Here is a 19,757-nt window from a genome sequence, read left to right on the forward strand (position 1 = left end):
TATATTGTGACAAAGATAGTAATTCATATAAAATGTGTGCATTGTCCCACTCACACATTTTCTTGGAATCTTCCTAATGAAGCTCTGAATCACTGAATCACTGAATCACCATCTATCCCGTGGGGGACTGGAGTTAGAGCCCTGCAGCCAAGTACACCGAGTTGGGGGACTTACGTCCACAGATGAGACATCACAGGAAGTGACGAGTGTGGAAGGGACCAGGCAGAGACCGGTAAGGCAGAGACCGTGTCACTTATGCGCAAAATGTGAGTTTTCATTGCTGTAACCTATTACTTGTTTTGAATACAGTTGGCATAGACATACTATACCATTTGGAGTTTCTCTTCTCTTTTCATCTCATACACTGGCAAGAGGACCTATTCCATTGGGGAATCACTACATCTGCTCCCATCAGAGAGATAATGTATCTCTGATATGCGTGGCTATTGAGGAAACTTTGTGAGTGGGACTACACACACATTTTATATGAATTACTCTCTTTGTCACAATATACTGCACCATTATTGTGTATTTTTTGTATTTTTCCATATATTTTTCCATATATCCACGCTGCGACAAGCTGCGATCATGGGCATCCGCATGAGGGGGCAAGGGGGGGCGCTTGCCCCCCCCCTGATCACTCGCAGCCCCGAGATCCCGCAGGGCAAGCAGGGTGTCCAGCCTGCTGCCTGTGGGCCTGCTCCCCCTCCCAACGTGGGACGGAGGGTGGGGACCCAACCCAGCCAACCCAGCATCCACCGCGCGCGTGCGCCAACCCAGGTTCCCCCGCACGTGCCTTCTGTCCCAGGCAGCAGCCGCAGGGGATGCTGGAGCCGCCTGCCTGTCTGACGTGTCCCCCCCCCCAGCCCATCTCCGCGCGCCAACCCAGCAGCTGCTGAAGGAGATGCTGCAGCCGCCCGCAAATCTCGCCCCCCCCTAGCCACCCACCTCCAGGCGCCAACCCAGCAGCAGCTGCCCACCGCCAGTCTCGCACCCGCCTCCATGCGCCAACCCAGCAGCAGCCGCGGGGGATGCTGCAGCCACCCGCTAGTCTCACGCCCCCCCCTCCCTCCCAGCCGCCCTCCCCCTCCCTCCCCCCCCTCCCTCCCCTCCCTCCCTCCCTCCCCTCCCCCCCTCCCTCCCTCTCTCCCAGCACTCGGGAATGAGGTGGCTCTCATTGGTAGCACTACCAATGAGTTAAAATTATGCCCCCCGCAAAAAAAAATTCTGTAGTGATAAATAATCCTGATTATGCCGAGTCCAAAAAAGGATCCAGCAATTTCACATGAAACTTTTGTTTCACACAAACATAAATCAGAAAATTGTTCTGCTGGTAAAAAGTGATACTATAGCAATGGGGGATCAAGCCAAACATCCCAATTTGCATGGAGAAAATATTGTAATGTATAAAAATGAACCCCCAACAGGAATACGGAGATTTCAGAAAGAAATAATAATGAAACCGTAAATCAACAGAAGCAAATAAAAGGAAAAAAAAACAAGCAGAATGCAACACAATCACAGTAATTACTAATATAAAAGACAGAAACAAAGTGCCAGGAGGCAGCACAACCACAAAAAATGACAGATAGCAAGATTAACTACAACACCGTATACACTGTAAATACATCAGCATCAGTGGCACGATAGAATTCAAACTGTGCCTCAAATAAATGCAAGAACAGACACAAAATCAGTAGGGAAAAACACTGTTTACACTAGAATTGTATATACAGGAGGAAAGGCAAGGAGCAATAAACAAAGATAACATAGTGTAAAGTACAGCATAACCACAAGAAATAGCACATAACAAATAAGCAAATAGTACAGAGATAAATGCCATGGTACTGTACCAAAATAGGTGAACTAAAGGGAAAAAAATAGGAATGAGGAAAAACATTGCTTACACTAAACTATGTGTATGCTGGAGAATAGACAGCTACACGTGGAAGCAGTAGGAGTGCGATAGAGAGAGAGAGAGATGAGAGACAAGAGCATTTGAACCTGACGGTTGGACATTGATCTTTAATGCATTCTCCTCTTGCTATCACAGGACTCTGGCATTTTGAGCTTAAACTCTGTTCTTGAATAGTGATTGCTGGGTGCTGATCTGGTGGTTGGGGAGATAAGGGTCCAGGGAAGTACCTTGTGGTCCTTATAGACCCAAGGGAACGGGCCTGAGGAAGGGGTAATTCCCCGAAACGTTGCCCCCCTGATTACCTTCCCCCCATTAGTTTTGTTATTCCCCCACTGTCCTTGTCTATTGTTTATTACACTCCCTATCCCTCTGTTCCCTGTCCCTTACCACGCATGTTGTATTGTTTACCCACTTGTGCCACATCACTCCAGGTTTAGTTACAGTTTATGGTCTTGTGCTGATATTAAATTATTTACTTTTTTGGCATTTACCTTGTTTGATCTATTATTTTATAGTCAGTGAGTGCTGGAACTTGAGTTTAAATTTACTATTTTCAGAGCATGGTATCGATGATGGATATCTGTAGCCCACTGATGTGGGACCCGGCGAGCCAAGCTTTTCCCAAACTCCTAGGGGAAGCTAGGCAAGGGGGCACAGTGGAGCAGGTAGAGATAGGGTTCCAAATCAATGCACCTCAAAGGACACAAGCGCAAGCTATGTTAGAGCAGCACAGGGTCCTGTTCATGGATAAGCCAGGCAGGACCCATATCACTGATCACCTGGTCCATACTGGGGATCAGAGACCTCTGCATAAGAATGCCTCAGGTATCAGCAGAGGTGAAAGGGAGTATAGAGAGGAGGAAGAAGAGGTTCTCGCCCTAGGAGTAATTGTCCCGTCTCAGAGCCCTTGGGCTTCTCCGGTAGTCCTCGTGCCCAAGGACGGAACCTCTGTTCTGTGTGGACTACTGGCAGCTCAATGCTCAGACAGTGTAGATGTTTATCCCATGCCCCGAATGGATGAGCTCTTAGATGTGCCAAGTATCTGACCACTATGGATTTGTCCAAAGGGTATTGGCAAATCCCTCTGACCCAGGAGGCACAGAAGAAGTCAGTATTCATCATTCTGAGTGGCCTATATGAATTCTTAGTTATGCCATTCGGGATTAAGAATGCCCCAGCTACCTTCCAACGCCTGGTCAATAGGTTACTGGAAAGGATGCAAAGTTATGCAAGGGCATACCTAGATGACATTGCGGTGTTCAGTAATTCCTGGGAAACCCACCAAGTGCATGTAGCAGCGGTGCTGAAGAGAATTGGGGAAGCGGGGATGCCACTTAAGCCAACCAAGTGTCTAGTGGGGAGGGCAGAGGTTCTATATCTGGGGCACAGAGTAGGTGGGGGGCATCTAAAGCCAGAGCGGCTAAGGTAGAAGCCATCCTTCAGTGGCCAGTGCCCTGAACCTACAGTAAAAGCAGGTAATGCCTTTTCTAGGCACCGCTGACTACTAAAGAAAGTTTGTCCCCCAGTATAGTACCCTTGCCAAACCCCTGACTGACTAAATGCAGAAACGACTCTCGGTTCTGGTAGCCTGGTCTCCTGCCTTTGAGGAAGCGTTCCAGGCACTAAAGATAGCACTGGCTAGTGCTCCTGTGCTGGCAGCAGCAAGCATTTCCTTGTACAGACTGATGCTTCCAATGATGGTATCGGCGCTGTACTAAGCCAAGTGGAAGAGGATGGGGGTGAACACCACATCGTGTATGTGAGCAGCAAACTGATGCTCAAGAAAGTGGCTTATGCCACCATTAAGAAGGAATTCTTGGCCGTTGTATGGGCATTCAAGAAACTGCAGCCCTACTTTATGGCAGGGCATTCACGGTGATCACTGATCACAATCCCCTCAGCTGGTTGCAGTGGGTGCTGGGGGAGAATGGCAAATAACTTTGCTGGAGCCTTGCCCTGCAGGAGTTTGACTTTACCATAAAGCACAAAAAGGGTAGTGAGCATGGTAATGCTGATGGACTCCCCCGACAGGCCATCCCCAGTGACTCAAAACCTTCCACAACCTCCAGGCTTGAGGAGCCACCTGATGGGGTGACTTCCCCAGAGCCTTCATCTTGAGGGGGGCGGTGTGACAAGAGGGGGTAACCAGGCTATATAACAACGGTCAAGCCCATTTGGTTACCCCTTCTCCATGTATAAGGGTCACAGAGAGTTAGCTCGGGCCCAGTAACATTGTATTATTGCATTGTACTTTGTGTAATAAAAAAAATCATTTTTTGTGTTTTTCCCTTTCCGGGCATGCCATCAAGCAGGGATTGCCAAGGGGGGTTTGGCGGAGGAACTGTTGTCCGAATGTGCCTACGAGGTTGCGGTCCAGAGTTACCGGTTTCCCGATAAATGCATCCGGGAATCATGCTTGATTCTCGGATACATGTAGGCACATTGTCCCAGCAATACTTCCCCTTGAAAATGTAACTGCGACTTACCACTAGGCTGCCCTGCTTCAGCATAACTCGGAAAGGAGAATGAGGCAAAGGGATAACTATGTATTCCTTTAGCAAAGGGAATCCCTGGGTTAAGGGGGGGTCCCCAGCTTGTGCCAAAGTGACCCCCCAAACAGTATATGGTTTGTGGGTGCCCAACCATACATAAGGTTGGGGAGGACTCTGAGAGTCAAAACTGAATCAAATGGAAAGTGTGTGGGGAAATAAGGCAGACAGAAATAAAGAGACAACTTTTTCCCTTTTCTGTTCCCTGTACCCTAGAGACTCCAAACGTTGGGAGTCTAAGTCTTAGGTGGGGATTTGTGGTGAAAAGCAAGTCATTTTGATTGCAGGAGGTCTGGGGACAAAGTTACCGGTGGCCCTATAATTCTCCCCGGTTTACTCGCACTATTTTCAGGTACCCGGGGTGAGTTGCACTGGGGGGGGGGGGGCATACAGTGTCTCTCAGAGTCATAGTTTTCAACCCCAAGATCCTCACCTAAAGTCCCACATAGCTTAAGGGGTTCTCCGAGACTCAGAGTTTATTAAAATGTATTTTAATATGTTTAGCCATTCGGAACCCATGTCCAAACAGGCAGCCCGTGCAAACCCATAGGCGCCGGTATGTCTGCTGGACATCAGAATTCAAAGCAGCCAGAGGATGCCCAGAGGTGTGAACGGCATTTGGTTAGCGGGAAAAGGTGGAGCACTAGGTCCGGATATCAATGGCAGTCCTCCAGGATGCCACTTGTTCTGCCAGACCTAAGGGTGCCTGTCCAGCGGGTGGCATTGGGATAGACGGGGGGAGATACGGCATGCTTGCGCATGTCCCTTGGCTATTTCAAATTTCCCACTGACCCGGCTTTTCTAACCGGCGTGGCTCTGATTGGCTGCTTGAGAATGTTCCCACACGCTGATTGTTTGTTGAGTTCTGCCTCTATGTTTCAGCTAGAGCAGGGAAAGCTATAAGAAGCTATGAGCCAATCAGATTGTGTGTTCCCCTTGAGTCAGAGCCAAAAGAGCACGGGCGGGCTTTTCTAAGTTGCTTTGTTCGAAATAGCAAGGCAACCGGCTTCGATTTCAAGCCTGAAAAGCCTGCCCGCCAGAGACTAAGTCCCAATTTTTGCGCCCAAGTTCTCAGAAATGAACGTAGTGGTCGCGGTTTGGATTTCATGCCGATCTGAGTTCCAGGAGATTCAGGCTGACTCACGGTCAGGAGGGACCAAATTCTGAGAAACGAACGTAGCAGTGGCGTCAGGAATTTCATGCCAATTTGTGTTCCAGGAGATTCCGGGCTAAGTCCCGGTCAGGGTAAAACTCTCCCAATAGAGTGCCCTGCACCTAGGAAAGTCTAGATTTCGACCCCTGACCCCCAGTAAGTGTGTCTTTTCATCTGTTTTTTTGTGTTCCATTGTGTGTATGCAGATTAAGCTGAATATACTACAATTTATTTCTCTATCTTGTTTTTCTCAATGAAAGATCCTGGTAAAAAGGTATAAATAACCTGTTATCCAGTGACCACATGTTCTTAATTTAAGAACACTTCTTAATTATGCGCCAAGAGGGACCAGCAGGTGCAATTTTTGTTACACTATAAGAGCCCACCAAATCATTGGATTTGTAAAAACAAATATATGATAAATATCTGTAAACTAAATTTAACATAGGTTGAACTTGATGGACATAGAGTATGTATTTTTTCAACCTAATCTTCTATACACTATGTAATATTACTGATTTTCCATCTTACTCAATGGCACTGAAAATGCAGAATATCACAGAATATCCCATAATAATACACCAGCTGTGCCAGAACCTTGGCTGTATCTATAGATTGTCACATTATTATGGAAAATTGAGCTCATTCCGGCTGATTTTGATCCTAAAATACATTCTGTGTTAGAACAGTTTTATCTCCAATTACCAAACTATTGGCTGTACTGCTGTACTGCATTTCTGCTGTTTTGTATTGGTTCCCGGATCAGGATACCCTCTCTTCTTGAGCCATCTAGGACTCTGAAGTTTCAAATTTCACTAATGTAGTCTCTGCAAATAGAGAGAAAGAAATCTGTAGATTATGTTAATATTGCTACACATGATTGATTGTAGATATATTGTTACAAATTATGTAATGTGTACTTATCCCTTGATGATAATCGTGATATGCAGTAGTACACCCACATTAAACCTGTGTTTGATTTTGAGAATGTGATTGTGGAGAATCTTGTGTATACACATTCTAATCCTTGACTTGCAAAAGTTAGTATGTGGCACTGTGGGATTAATATCAGAGATGGGTGAACCAGTCCAAATCCGTTTGGATTTTCGGAATTTACCATTCAAAATGTTCCGCGGTGTAAAATCCACCAACAGATTGTTAATTTCGAACCACGCAATTAATCCAAAACCGCCATTGGATACAATCTGATGGGGATTCTAAAAATCCAATCCATGGATTCAGCAATCCGCATGCGGATTGGATTCTTAAAATCCATCAGCGGATTGCGGAATCCGTGGATGGATTGTCGGTGTTAAAAAGAAAAAATCTGCAATTGGCAAATAGCCGCTAAGGTAATGAAGATGCTTTCATGTAATTGTTAATACTATTGTGCAGGAGCAGAGGGTCTCCTGACCTGAACCGCTTAGTTTTCTGCCTCAGGGACCCCCTGCTTCCCGAGTTACAGGCCCTGGTATGGGGTATGGGATTCCGTTATTGCCGCCATTTTTAAATCATCCGCGTCATGTGACTGGGGGATATAAATACTGGAGGAGATACCGGCACACCATACCGGGGCCTGTAACTTGAGAAGCAAAGTGTCCACGAGGCTGAAATCAATGTGCTCAGGAGACTCCCTGCTCGTGCACACTATTAGTAAAAATTTAATTATACAGCATCATTACCATAGCAGATAGCCACTACGGCTTTGATACTAGTGTGCGGGAGCAGGGGGTCTTCTGAGGTGAACCACGTAGATTTCAGCCTCCTCCCGATATGGGGTGCCGGTATCCCAGTGCAGAATTTAAATCCCCCGGTCACGTAATGCAGGAGATTTAAAAGCACAGGGGATACCAGCACCCCATAACGGGGCCTGTATCTCGGGAAGTAGTTGATCCCCGAGGGTGCAATCAGTGCGGTTCATCTCAGGAGACCCCCTGCTGACGTACACTATTATTAAAATCAATATTTTTTACTGCACGCTCGCCTGTAAGAGCCGTGCATGGAGATGCAGCGTCTCCATGCAGCTCTTTCAGACTGCAATTTTTTCTATCAGTTGCCGCTTGCTAGGATTTATAGCGTGATAGCACTGATAAAAAAAACTGGTCGTCCGATAGTGCATTTTTTTTATTGCCCGTTAAAAAAATGGCCTTCCTTCTTAGTGAATACCATTTTTGCCTTCTTGTTTTAGTGCGTAATAAAATCAGTGCATTGTCTCCTGACTTTGCCTTGATTTATCATCGCTTTGTGAATAGGCCCCTGAGTCTAATAAGACATTTTCGAAATTAATTCCAAATAGTTATAAATGAAACTGCCTCCTAAGCAGTTTGTTGAGGTAAGTCAATACTAAATACTAGAAATGTCTTTGAATTTCAATTTTGAAGCATTTGCTTCTTTTATCTACTAAGCCATTGTAGATGATAATGCTGATTGTTTTTTTTTTTTTATATCACCACGCTTAGGGGTCCCCAAAGTATAATCAAACAAAGCTAAATGGTATTCAGGCTTCAGGTCAATTTAAGACTTACCCGAATGCATTTTAACTACTTTAAGTCAAAACCTTCAGCTAATTTGAAAAATAATACGGTAATAAACATCATGATTGTTCTTCATGTGTTCATCAAAGTAAAAGATAGAAAGAAAGAAATGGTACACCATTACATTAAATGGACATTAATGGGCACTAAAGTATAGTACAGTATGCCTGTAACATTTAGTCAATTTGATCTGGCCCGTGGTGCTTTGGGACATGGCTGCTCCCATCTTCACTTGCAAAATGCAGTCAAATGTATAACTGCGTATACAGTATAAAAAGTGCATTTGCGATGAGAATATAAACTGTCCTATAGTTTAGTTGAGTTTTTCCTTCTTTTTAATGAACAGTTACAGCTGTAAAGTTTGGAATTGCTGTGTTATTCTGTTCTCAATTGATGTTGGAGCCTCTAAGTTGCTAACAAACTTAGCATTAGTATTGTATATTGCATTTTGTTTGTTGTGTTGTTTGGATTTGAGTTATTTGGCTATCCTAGATATGCAATTGAAATATTAAACATGGTGAAACAAATCTGGTGTGTGTTAGGGAAGCTGTTAAATAACCATTCATCAGCTTTATTGCTGCTCCAAAATGTTTTGCTATTTGGAAAATACTTAACATAACTTAGGCAAGAGCAGCTTTTTGACCGGGAAAAAGCTTGACGAATACCTTTTATTGAAAGAACTATAGAAAATACAGATGGTCGACAGCTCTCCAAACTATGTTGAAAAGGGCATTACTGTATTTAATCATAATAAAAGGCAAAAGACAAAAAATCAATAAGTAATCAAAAAATCCATGGGATACAAAAGTCTTTACAAATGGTGACATTTCGGGCCTAATAGCTGTTCATTGAAAGAAAGAGATAGATAGAATTGCAGTATAAATAACTAATGTTAATTTAACTTTGCTGATGCTTAAGTAAAAAAGTGGCAGACATACTGTAAAGGTCCACATATGTTTTCAAGTGGGCTGCATTAGGTTAGCCTTTGAATAAAGAATAAAGCCAATTCCTAAGGTTACTTTTTTTGCTGCTTCTTATTTAGGAGTCACAAAGATCATAGGAGATATTTCTTTGGAGAATTATGCTAATGTATTGCAGAAGACAAAAAAATTATTACCCAGATACAGGCATACCCCGCATTAACGTACGCAATGGGACCGGAGCATGTATGTAAAGCGACAATGTACTTAAAGTGAAGCACTACCTTTTCCCACTTATCGATGCATGTACTGTACTGTAATCGTCATATACGTGCATAACTGATGTAAATAACGCATTTGTAACAGGCTCTATAGTCTCCCCGCTTGCGCACAGCTTGGGTACAGGTAGGGAGCCGGTATTGCTGTTCAGGAAGTGCTGACAGGCGCATGCGTGAACTGCCATTTGCCTATTGAGCGAGATGTACTTACTCGCGAGTGTACTTAAAGTGAGTGTCCTTAAACCGGGGTATGCCTGTATACTAAATTTGATACTATGCTGACAGCATAATTGTGAAGATTACCTGAGGCATTTCTTAAAAATGATGAGACGCATGAATTCAAGTTGATGTATTTTTAAGGCTTTGTTTATAGTGCAGGTGCGCGTGAACTTTGATGGGGAGGCGTGGCTGTGATGTCACCAGGCCTTTTCACCCTCATTGGCTGAGCCGCTCACGTGACGCAGCCATGACAAGAAGAAAAAAAATATTTGTTGCTTCAAAATTCTACCGCGCGGTCGCTCTTCCTCGCGCGCGCTGTTGCGCACACTATAGTCGGCACTGTATTTTGTTTACGTCGCACGCACTATAAACACAGCCTAACTTTGCATTATCATACTTCTCGTTATTTTGAATGGGGATAGTGTGTTTATTCTTAAATCATATTAAAATTGCATGGTTATTTATTATATTTTGAATTGTAGGCCCCAGTATAATAAATATTAAGGGGCAGATTCACAAAGTTCCATTAGTGACTTAATGAGACGTTAACTTCAGTTAAAGTATCATTAAGTGCTAATGAGGATTTTCAAAGCCCAGTAATAATGCGTTAAGTGCTGTTTTCAGATGCAATGAGCCCTTGCGTTAATATAACGGACATGGCGAGCTAAGTGCACACTTTCCCCCCACCAAAGAATGACAAACACAGTATTTGCGGATAAACAAGGCCACAGTTTTATTTCATTTTAAACCAGAATTTGTTTATCAAAACTCTTCCTTAACCTCTGTCAGGCAGCGCAACCATAGTATAGAGCCCAACGGTGTCGCCGTAGATAGTGGCTCTCACTGCTGCCCTTAAAAGGATATGCTTAATTGTTCCACCAGCCCTATGAGGGCACCATTACACCCAGTATCCATTTACCTGCTGGGCTCTCAATGCCTGGCGGGCACCAAAACCCAGCTGTGACGAAAGATCTATAACAATAAAATAATAACATTTTGAAAAAAAATATTATATATACTGTATATGTTTTTTTTTACACTTAAACGTTTTCTGCAAACAAACAGGTAGGGTGGACAACTTCAAATTACTTACCCTGGAGCCTTCCTTTAAGCCCTGCCCCCTCCTCAGGGCTTAACTCCTTAGCTGCCAGGTACAGGAGTGATCGAAGGCTGTTCACAGGAAGGAAAGGGACCGGCTTTAGTGCTCATGAAAGGCAAAATAGGTGATCTCTCTAACACTGCATACCCACAGTGCTCCCTTGACCTCCATTATACTTAACACAGTGATTTAACATAACGTTAGTTAAGTGATGGCAAAACTTTCCGTTACTCACATCCAACCCCTTCAGAGAGCTTTACGTTATGTGTAACATCATGTTATAATTCCATTAAAGAAATATCTTACTAGTTGATCATTAATACAGGCAGTGTTTCCACATGGCAACATCACTTATCAATGTGACAGCTTTTTGATAGGCAATCACTTACTATAATCTTTAGACTTATCACTTCTCAAAAATAGTATGCAAAGAGAAAATTAATGTATAATAAACAGGACATATGCACAATGTCTGTAACTTCTTTCTAGGCTTTTCACCCATATTTACTGTATTCCTTATAGTATTAAATCCATGGAAAGTACTATAAAATAAATTAAGAATGTATGTATGTGTATGTGTATACCCAAAACATTTTCCAGACACCTTAATTGTGCTTTAGACACATATAAAAAAAGAGGAATCCATGTTTTTAAATCTATACAACAAGAAACAAAGAATTCCAGAGCAACATCCAATGTGACAAAAATACACAGTGAAATACGTAATATATCGCTTAAAAAAGGGTCATTTAGTTAACCTTTTGGCCAAATCATATAATCCTGCGAGCCAAATCAGGGCATGACCATAATATTGAAGGTCCTAACACTAACTGATTACAATTCTTATTTACCTCTATAATTAGAGGAAGAATGGTCCTAGCATTGAACCTGTCAGAACTAGCTGCATGAAAAAAAAACCTGCTTACTTGGAAAGTGGGGAAGGGCGAGCTTAAGCCATGGTAGGGAAGAGCTATTGACCTCCAAAACAGCTGAAACCAGCTGGACAAAGTTAATAAACACACAAGTTCTGTAAGAAACCCCCAAAATTATATATATATATATACAGTGTTCGACAAACCCAGTCGCCAGGTCGCACCTGGTGAATGGATATTGCCTGCTGGTGACTTACAATTCCCCTGCTCGAAGAAGAAGGGAGAGGGAAAAAAATCCCCCTGCCTGATTGGCTCGCGCTCGCTGCCAGGACTTTTTTTTTCTTTTTTTCTTTGCGTGCAGCCAGGGTGAGTAATGTGTCATGCCCTCATGATTCCCCCCCCCTGTGTGTGTGCGCGTTAGTTTATAGTCTGCCCCTCCGTCCTCTGGCGGCTGCTCGCGCTTTGTCCCCCATTAGGTCCAAGTGGTTTCCCGCCCGGAGCGGGAGGTGGTACCGGGAGGTGCGCCCGGCGGAGCGGGAGTGGGAGTGGTAGTGGGAGGTGCGCCCACCGGAGCGGGAGGTGTGCCCGCCGGAGCGGGAGGTGCTAGCGGCGGTGCTCTCACCGGAGGTGGGAGTGCGCCCGCTGGAGGGGGGGGGGGGGGCAATGCATTTCCCTTGCGTTTCCCTTGTGTCCCGGTGCTCCCCTGCCTCCCGGTGCTCTCCTGCCTCCATGGGTAAACCGTCTGTTTGTTTTTATTGTTTGGATTCAATTGTTTGGAATTTTAATGGCTTGTTTTTAGTACATTTTAGGATTGGTTAGCGTTTTAAATGAATTAATTGTTTTCTTGGCTACTGGTTTAAATTCATTAATTGTTTTGTTGGCAAGTGTTTCAAATTAATTATTTGTTTGTTGGTTTTGGCTCTTTTATTTATTAAATTGATTGGTTAGCTAGTGCTTTTATTTATTTAATTGTTTGTCTACAGTAGTGCTTTTCTTTATTTAATTGGTTGGTTAGTGCTTTTATTTCTTAGATTGGGATGCTTGGGTATATCTTTTATTATTGTGTATGTTTGGCCTTCATGCTTTTTGATTAGTGTGACCATTGACTGCTATAGTGGTTTACCCATGCCCATATTATATGGGTATGATGTACCATTATGCCAATCAATGGGTACAAGGTGAGTATTGTGGTCCTGGGGTGGGTTGTTAGGCCTACCAGGTGGGTAGCTGGGGACGGGGGTTAACCCCTTAATTACTATAGTGGTTATTAACTGCTAAGGTGATATAGGGGTTAGGGACCATTAGATTGTATTTTTTCTTGTATTCTTGCTGGCATCAGAGGACATGGACACATATTCAAGGGCTAGTATTTGACCTTTTTGAATTTCCTATCATTGCTTGTCTGTTGAATTAATCAGCATTTTAGGGGAGCGCCGTGGTTTCCCTACCTGTATCAGAGGACATGGACCTGCAGGATGCTGATGAGGACGCCCTTCATGATAGGAAGGGTAAGTAGAAAGGTTTATTTACTTTATATATGCTGGCTAATGTTTTATTTAATAATGGGAAAATGAGCTATTATCCATATCTGTTTAATAGTTATTTTGCCCATTATTGTACTGTATGTGTTGGGGGGTGGGGAGGAGGCTGTATTTCTTTAAATGTATTGGGGAAAAAATTTGGGCCACAGGATTGGTGCCGCAGGCCAGCGGAGACCACCCAGGGGCCCCCAGACACCCACGAGGACCACCTAAAGGCCCTCAGACACCAACGGGGACTACCTGAGGGCCCACAAAAACCCACGGGGACAACCTGAGGACCCACGGACTTCCACGTGGACCAGTCAATGGCCCACAGACCTATGCTTTCCAAGTTACAGACCCCGTTATGGGGTGCTAGTATCTCCTATGCATTTAAATGTCCCGCGTCACGTGACCGTCATGGTTCTGCTCCGGAGACCCCCTACTCATCTACACGAGTAACACAATTTATATTAAAAAACATTAATTTAGTACAAGATTTGTGCAGTGAGAGGCAGATCTCTCTGTGCTGCTCTCTGCAGCTGAAAGAAATTGCTGGATAAGGCCTTTCAGAGAGGCGATCATCACATCGCCAGCTACTCACCCGTTTTGGGAATTTTTCTATCACAGTTAATCAAGGCTTTCTGAATACCGTGATAGCAATGCTCAAAAAAATAGCAATTTAAATAGCCCGGCGATTTATTTTCTGAATGCTTATAACATTTATTTATTCATTAAATGTTTACCAGGAAGTGATACATTGAGAGTTACCTCTCGTTTTCAAGTATGTCCTGGACATAGTTAATATGAAAAATAATACATGGTTACAAATACAGTTACATAAATGAACAGGGTATACATTATATACAATACATTGCATGCACAGTTAGAGAAGATGTATATTATAGGCTTATGTAACAGTTACAGACCAGATTAAAATGTGAGCAGCCTTCGTTTTGAAAGAACTTAAACTGGTGGTGGATGTGAGAGTCTCCGGTAGGTTGTTCCAGTTTTGGGGTGCACGGTAAGAGAAGGAGGAGCGGCCGGATACTTTGTTGAGCCTTGGGACCATGGGCCTCTTAATGTTGTTGATCTGTAAATATGTTGCTTGCTACACTACACTGGGAGCATCACATCACATTTATCCGCTGTCTGTATTGTTTAAAGAAAAATATAGTAATTGCGATTTTGTTCTTAGACCTGTTTGACTTGTACTCTATTCGATCCATAATAATGTTGACAGCAAGCATTTCTGGGTCTGCTGCGAGAATATATACACCAAATGATCAAATGCATTATTTGAATACATTAGGTGTTGTTATTGGCTACATAATGTGGTTGACTCTGTATAACAATAAAGAGACTCCTTTTTGTTTTGACATTTACATTTTATTGCCATTCAACATTTACCGAACAACAACAAAAAAGCAGCATACATGTTGCAATTTCAAAAGCACACAAAAAGCAATTAAAGTACAATGAAAGCAAAGGGTATCTCATGGAAAATAAACACATCTGACGGGTTTAGACAATACATTACTTGTCTGCCAGTTTTGTTATCTCCCTTGTATCAGATAAAAAGAAACTATTAGGAAAATGCTGCAATAACTTGTATCTAAAAAAATGGTACTATGATGTTTTTCTGTATAGTAGATATTTACTGAAATTCTAAATTGTACACATTCAAGCACATTCATATAATATTAATTCAATAATTAAAACTACTACAGACAAATTGGTGTTTACTTTATTAATCCTGTTATCACACGTCAGCATTTCAAATATTATAAATAATGTAAACTAATATAAAACAACTAAATCTCTAAAGTCAAATAAAGGACAGAAAGGAAAAAATATGTCTGAGAATGACATTTATTCTAGCAAGGGATTACAGAAAAAGTGTACAAATAACCCACTTGTAATGACACAAATGACAACTCATATAATAGGCATGAATCGAAATAATAGTTATTTAAACAAATAATGCTTAAATGAATAATCTTGGATTCAAAATGTTTACAGTACATGAAAACAGTGTGATTTAGTAATAAACCTCAGGAATGTTAGTACAGTTGGATATACACTGGCGACACACTTTATTCGAGCTCGGCTAGTCCCACGAATTCGGGTATACCCGGGTGTATTGAGGTTTGTGACTGTTTTCTGCCCGAGTGCATTGAGGTATTTTCCAGGCAGGGATTGAAGCATTTTATTCCCGCTGGCCGCAATACTGCACAGTATATATATATATACTGCATTACAATTCATGAATTTATGCCATCTGGTAGACATGCGAAGCATTGCAGCCTATTAAATCCTAATCATTATCATTTAACAGATCAGCCGCCCGTCAGCCAGGCATGAACCCAGGCTGGGAAGGCAAACACAACGGGGCTTGTCAGAGGTGAGGAGCGGCGCATTCCAGGTATCTGCCAGGTACATACTGGGTATTTGCTCGAATAAAGTGTGTCGGTGCAGTACTACTGATTTTAAGTAATATATTTCAGTTGTGAACTCTAGGTTATACTTTATCATAGGCTAAAGCTGTACATTTCCAGACATTATTGAAATCCCTACTCTCTGATTGGTTAAAATTCCGGGCATTATTCATTCAGTGACGCCCGGAATTTTTGCACCTTGCCATGTGTTTATTTCCAATGTGTTTATTTCCAGCCAATCAGCTTTTCCTTTTGTCAGAACAGGGCAGGGGATTGGTCAGGTGGCAGGAACAGCTCTCAGACAGGGCAGGGGATTGGCCAGATAGCAGCAGCAGGCAGTGACTCCTCCCCTTCCCTCTGTGAACACAGCTTCATTTTGAGTTGAGGAGCGAGAGAGAGTGTTTGTGTAGCTACAAAGTAAGTGGCTGTATGCAGTTTGTGTGTGTAGCTGCAGTTTGTGTGTGTGTGTGTGTGTGTAGCTGCAGTTTCTGTGTGTTTAGCTGCAGTTTGTGTGTGGGTGTGTGTGTGTGTAGCTGCAATTTGTGTGTGTTTGTGTGTAGTTGCAGTGTGTGTGTGTGTGTGTGTGTGTAGCTGTAGTGTGTTTGTGTGTGTGTGTGTGTGTAGCTGCAGTGTGTGTGTGTATGTGTGTGTGTGTAGCTGCGTGTGTGTGTGTGTGTGTGTGTGTGTGTGTGTGTGTGTGTGTGTGTGTGTGTGTGTGTGTGTGTGTGTGTGTGTGTGTGTGTGTGTGTGTGTGTGTGTGTGTGTGTGTGTGTGTGTAGCTGCGGTGTATGTATGTAGAGCTGCAGTGTGTGTAGAGCTGCAGTGTGTGTGTGTGTGTGTGCATGTGTGTGCACAGGTGTGTGTGTGTACACAGAGGGGACGGCAGTGTGTGGATATACTGTAGATAGCTGCAGTGTAAGCGTACATAGGGCTTTAATGTATTTACCATTTTATTTTAATACAAAAAATCTTTATAACTTTACAAAAGTGTCTATTATTTATGAAAAAAGCCTACATTTAACCTATAATACTGTAGTAATAATCCCCTCAGAACAGGGCATTACTGGCCAATAATGCCCTGGCTGGGTTAAAGTCCCTCGGGCCTTCAACTCTTCCAGCCTGGGCATTATTGGCCAGCAATGCCCTGTTCTGAGGGGACTATTACTTAAGTAACACAAGATATTTAGGGAGTCAACAATGACTTTATTGTATGCTTTTTGTTACCAGTTGGCTACACAGGAACTTATTTTCCACATTGTATCTGTCATCCAAATATTGTGTATCATCAATCACTAATCTTGCTCATGAAAATTAAGAGATTGAGACACTCTTTCATACCTGCTAAGTACAAACTACTGTTTTTGTTTTTAAATACTTTGCTCTCTAGATACTGTAGATTCACAGGTAAGAGTAAATCATATTGTATTGGGGGGTAAATCATATGGTTGACAGACAGAAACAATAAGACACTAATCTTCCACTTAGATTGTAAACTCCCCAGGCAAGGGATTCCCTTTCCTATTGTCTTACTTTGTTGCATGTATTGTATTATAATTCCTGGTACTGTTTTTGGTCAACTTTGTAAAGTACTGAGTACACTGTGGGTGCTATATTGATAAAGATATTTTCACGGTACATACATAGTGTGCACAAGACACCATCTAAATAACAAATATGTCATCAATGTAGCGTACAGTACATGGGTTTTGCAAAATCAGAGAAATCTGTACTTTGTAAAAACAGTTTATAAAAATATAATCATACTGTATGTTGTTGAGACATAAAGTAAAATCAATGTGTAATATCTCCTCATGAGGGAAAACAAGTCTCCAAAACTCTGCATTTAATGCACCCACTCTACCTCAGATACGGTAGTTAATTTTAAATCTAAATACTGTTTTCAATATATTTGATGGGGCAACAAATACAAAAATTCTGTTTGAAGGTAAAACTGGTACTATCCTGGGTAAATCGATGACACCAAATGTTAATAAATTAATATATTTTAACAAATGTTTTTTCTTACGGGGATTTCTGATGCAGTATTTACTCTGATACATTCATACTGTTTGTAATCCCCATGTTACGCTTGTGCTCCTACACACAAGCCGAGGGAAAGGAAGGGACCCGATAGCGAGGTGGGGAAGCCGCAGGAGACACGAATGGGAGTGAGTTGCTGTGCAGCTGGGGATCGGCGCACGTAGTGACGTGAGTGCGCCGCGTGCATGAGAATGCGCGACGCGTCCAGAGGTGCGGAGCCAAGCTCAGAGACACGACAGGCCCAGCTGCATGTGTGCGCATGCTCTGGCACCAACGCGGGGAAAAGCCAACGCTTCAGCACAGGAGTCTGGAACGGGAACCAGGAACTAGGAACATGGAACGAGCCGGGGAGGAAAGAGTCCAGAGCACAAGGTCACAATAGAAATGCTTCTTGGAGGACGTCCAGCCTCCTTAAAGGCATAGCGCCAGTAACAGAAGAGTGCAGCAAATACTAAGTTCAAAGTAAGGGTACTTTAGTTGAATACTTTGGCCAAGGTATTGTAAGCCTGCTACCACATCAAGGTAAACCCTAATCAGCAGGTCCTACACTACCCGATGGTAAACTAACCTCAGTAGTAAATGAGTGACTGTCCCAGTCTTCCGGAATCCGAAGGAGATGAGTAAAGATACCAAGGAGGTCCAGGCAGGAACAGCATGTGAAGGTAGTACTAGCAGGAACCAGGGCAGGCAGCAAATGACTAATAGCAATGAGAAAATCCGAGAGAGGCTTACTTCCTGTCAGGAGGAAGAGGGCAGGAATTGCCAGAAAGCAAGATGGCGTAGGAAGCTTCACAATACTTAAAGACACAGGATCTTGACTCGCAGCTAGAGGGCAGCGCCCGCCACACAGAGAATCAACAGGGAATCTTGACTCGCAGCTAGAGGGCAGCGCATGCCATACAAGAAGACATCAAGAAAACTAGGCACACAGGTAGAGAATACGCCACAAGGGGGCGTGAAACTTGACTCGCAGCTGGAGGGCAGCGCACGCCATCACGTGTGCACGCCACGCATGAGAGAATGCACAACGCGACCGGGGGTGGCCGGGCTCCGTGGTAAGAGTAGGGAACCGCGGGTGCGTGCATGCTCTATAAGGAGAGCGGGAACTGAGATGCGGCAGGTAAGGAGGGAGCACGCCGCAGGGGTCGTGTTCCCCAATTCCTTACACACCAACAGTCTTAATATTTTACCAATAAAAACTGTTGAAAACAAATGATGAAATGGTTGAGGTGCGTAAAATTGTACTGCAATCAATGTCTTTCTTGAGTATTCAGCTATTATAAACTACTTCACATTAAAAATTACAGTATAGTTTTGTTTAGTTGAAGCCTGTAGTTATATGCTGTCCATACTGTCTCTATATATTCTCCCCACTTACCTCTTAGGTTGTAAACTCTTCGGGGCAGGGACTCCTTTTCCAATTGTTTTGTCTCAAGTGCAATTCTCATTGTGTTATAATATTATGTCACATGTATTGTAAAGCACTATGTACCTGGATGTTCTTATAAAAATAAAAATATACATACATACAGTACATACATAATACAAAGACTCACCCAAACATTCCTCTATCCTGGTGTAGCGGTCATGTAAAATGCCTACAGTCATCTCTCCTGCTGGCAGCAAGGCCTGGTAAGTGTGGGCATGCCAGCAGTAATCATGGAGGTTTTCCCTCACACCCTGGTGGGGTGCCCTGTGTATGGATGGGACTGGTCACATGCTCTGACTCCATGGTTAGTGATGTCAGAGGTGTGTCAGCCTCAGAAGTTACATAAGGCACAGCACTGTGTTCTAAAGTTAGTTCTACCTGAAGTCTGAGTTGAGGAAGGAGTTCGGCTAAGAGGAGTAGTTCAAGTTCTGCTAGAGTGTCAGTTATGTTATAGTAACTCCATGGGAGACTGTGTCCAGGGACCTGGCACAGGGCAGTGATTCCTGCGGGAATAGTGAATCCCTGATTTAGGTGACATACCTATCAAAGGGGAGCACGGGCGAGATGATCGGCTAAATACACCCCATTGTGGAGGGCAGCTATGCCCACCGTGACAATAAAGATGGAGCTGATCAGAGAAACCCCTGTGTGTGAGAGTCCAATGATTACACAGGAGGTTGCACCACCGAGGAGTTCCTCGTCAGGATCATCCCCATGCGGACGCAGGGACCCTGGTGAGGTGGAGGCGCTGCACTGGAACTAGGTGAGACTTAGCACGCTACCTCAGC

The sequence above is a fragment of the Ascaphus truei genome, chromosome 3, assembly GCF_040206685.1.
Source record: "Ascaphus truei isolate aAscTru1 chromosome 3, aAscTru1.hap1, whole genome shotgun sequence".
Lineage (NCBI taxonomy): Eukaryota > Metazoa > Chordata > Amphibia > Anura > Ascaphidae > Ascaphus > Ascaphus truei.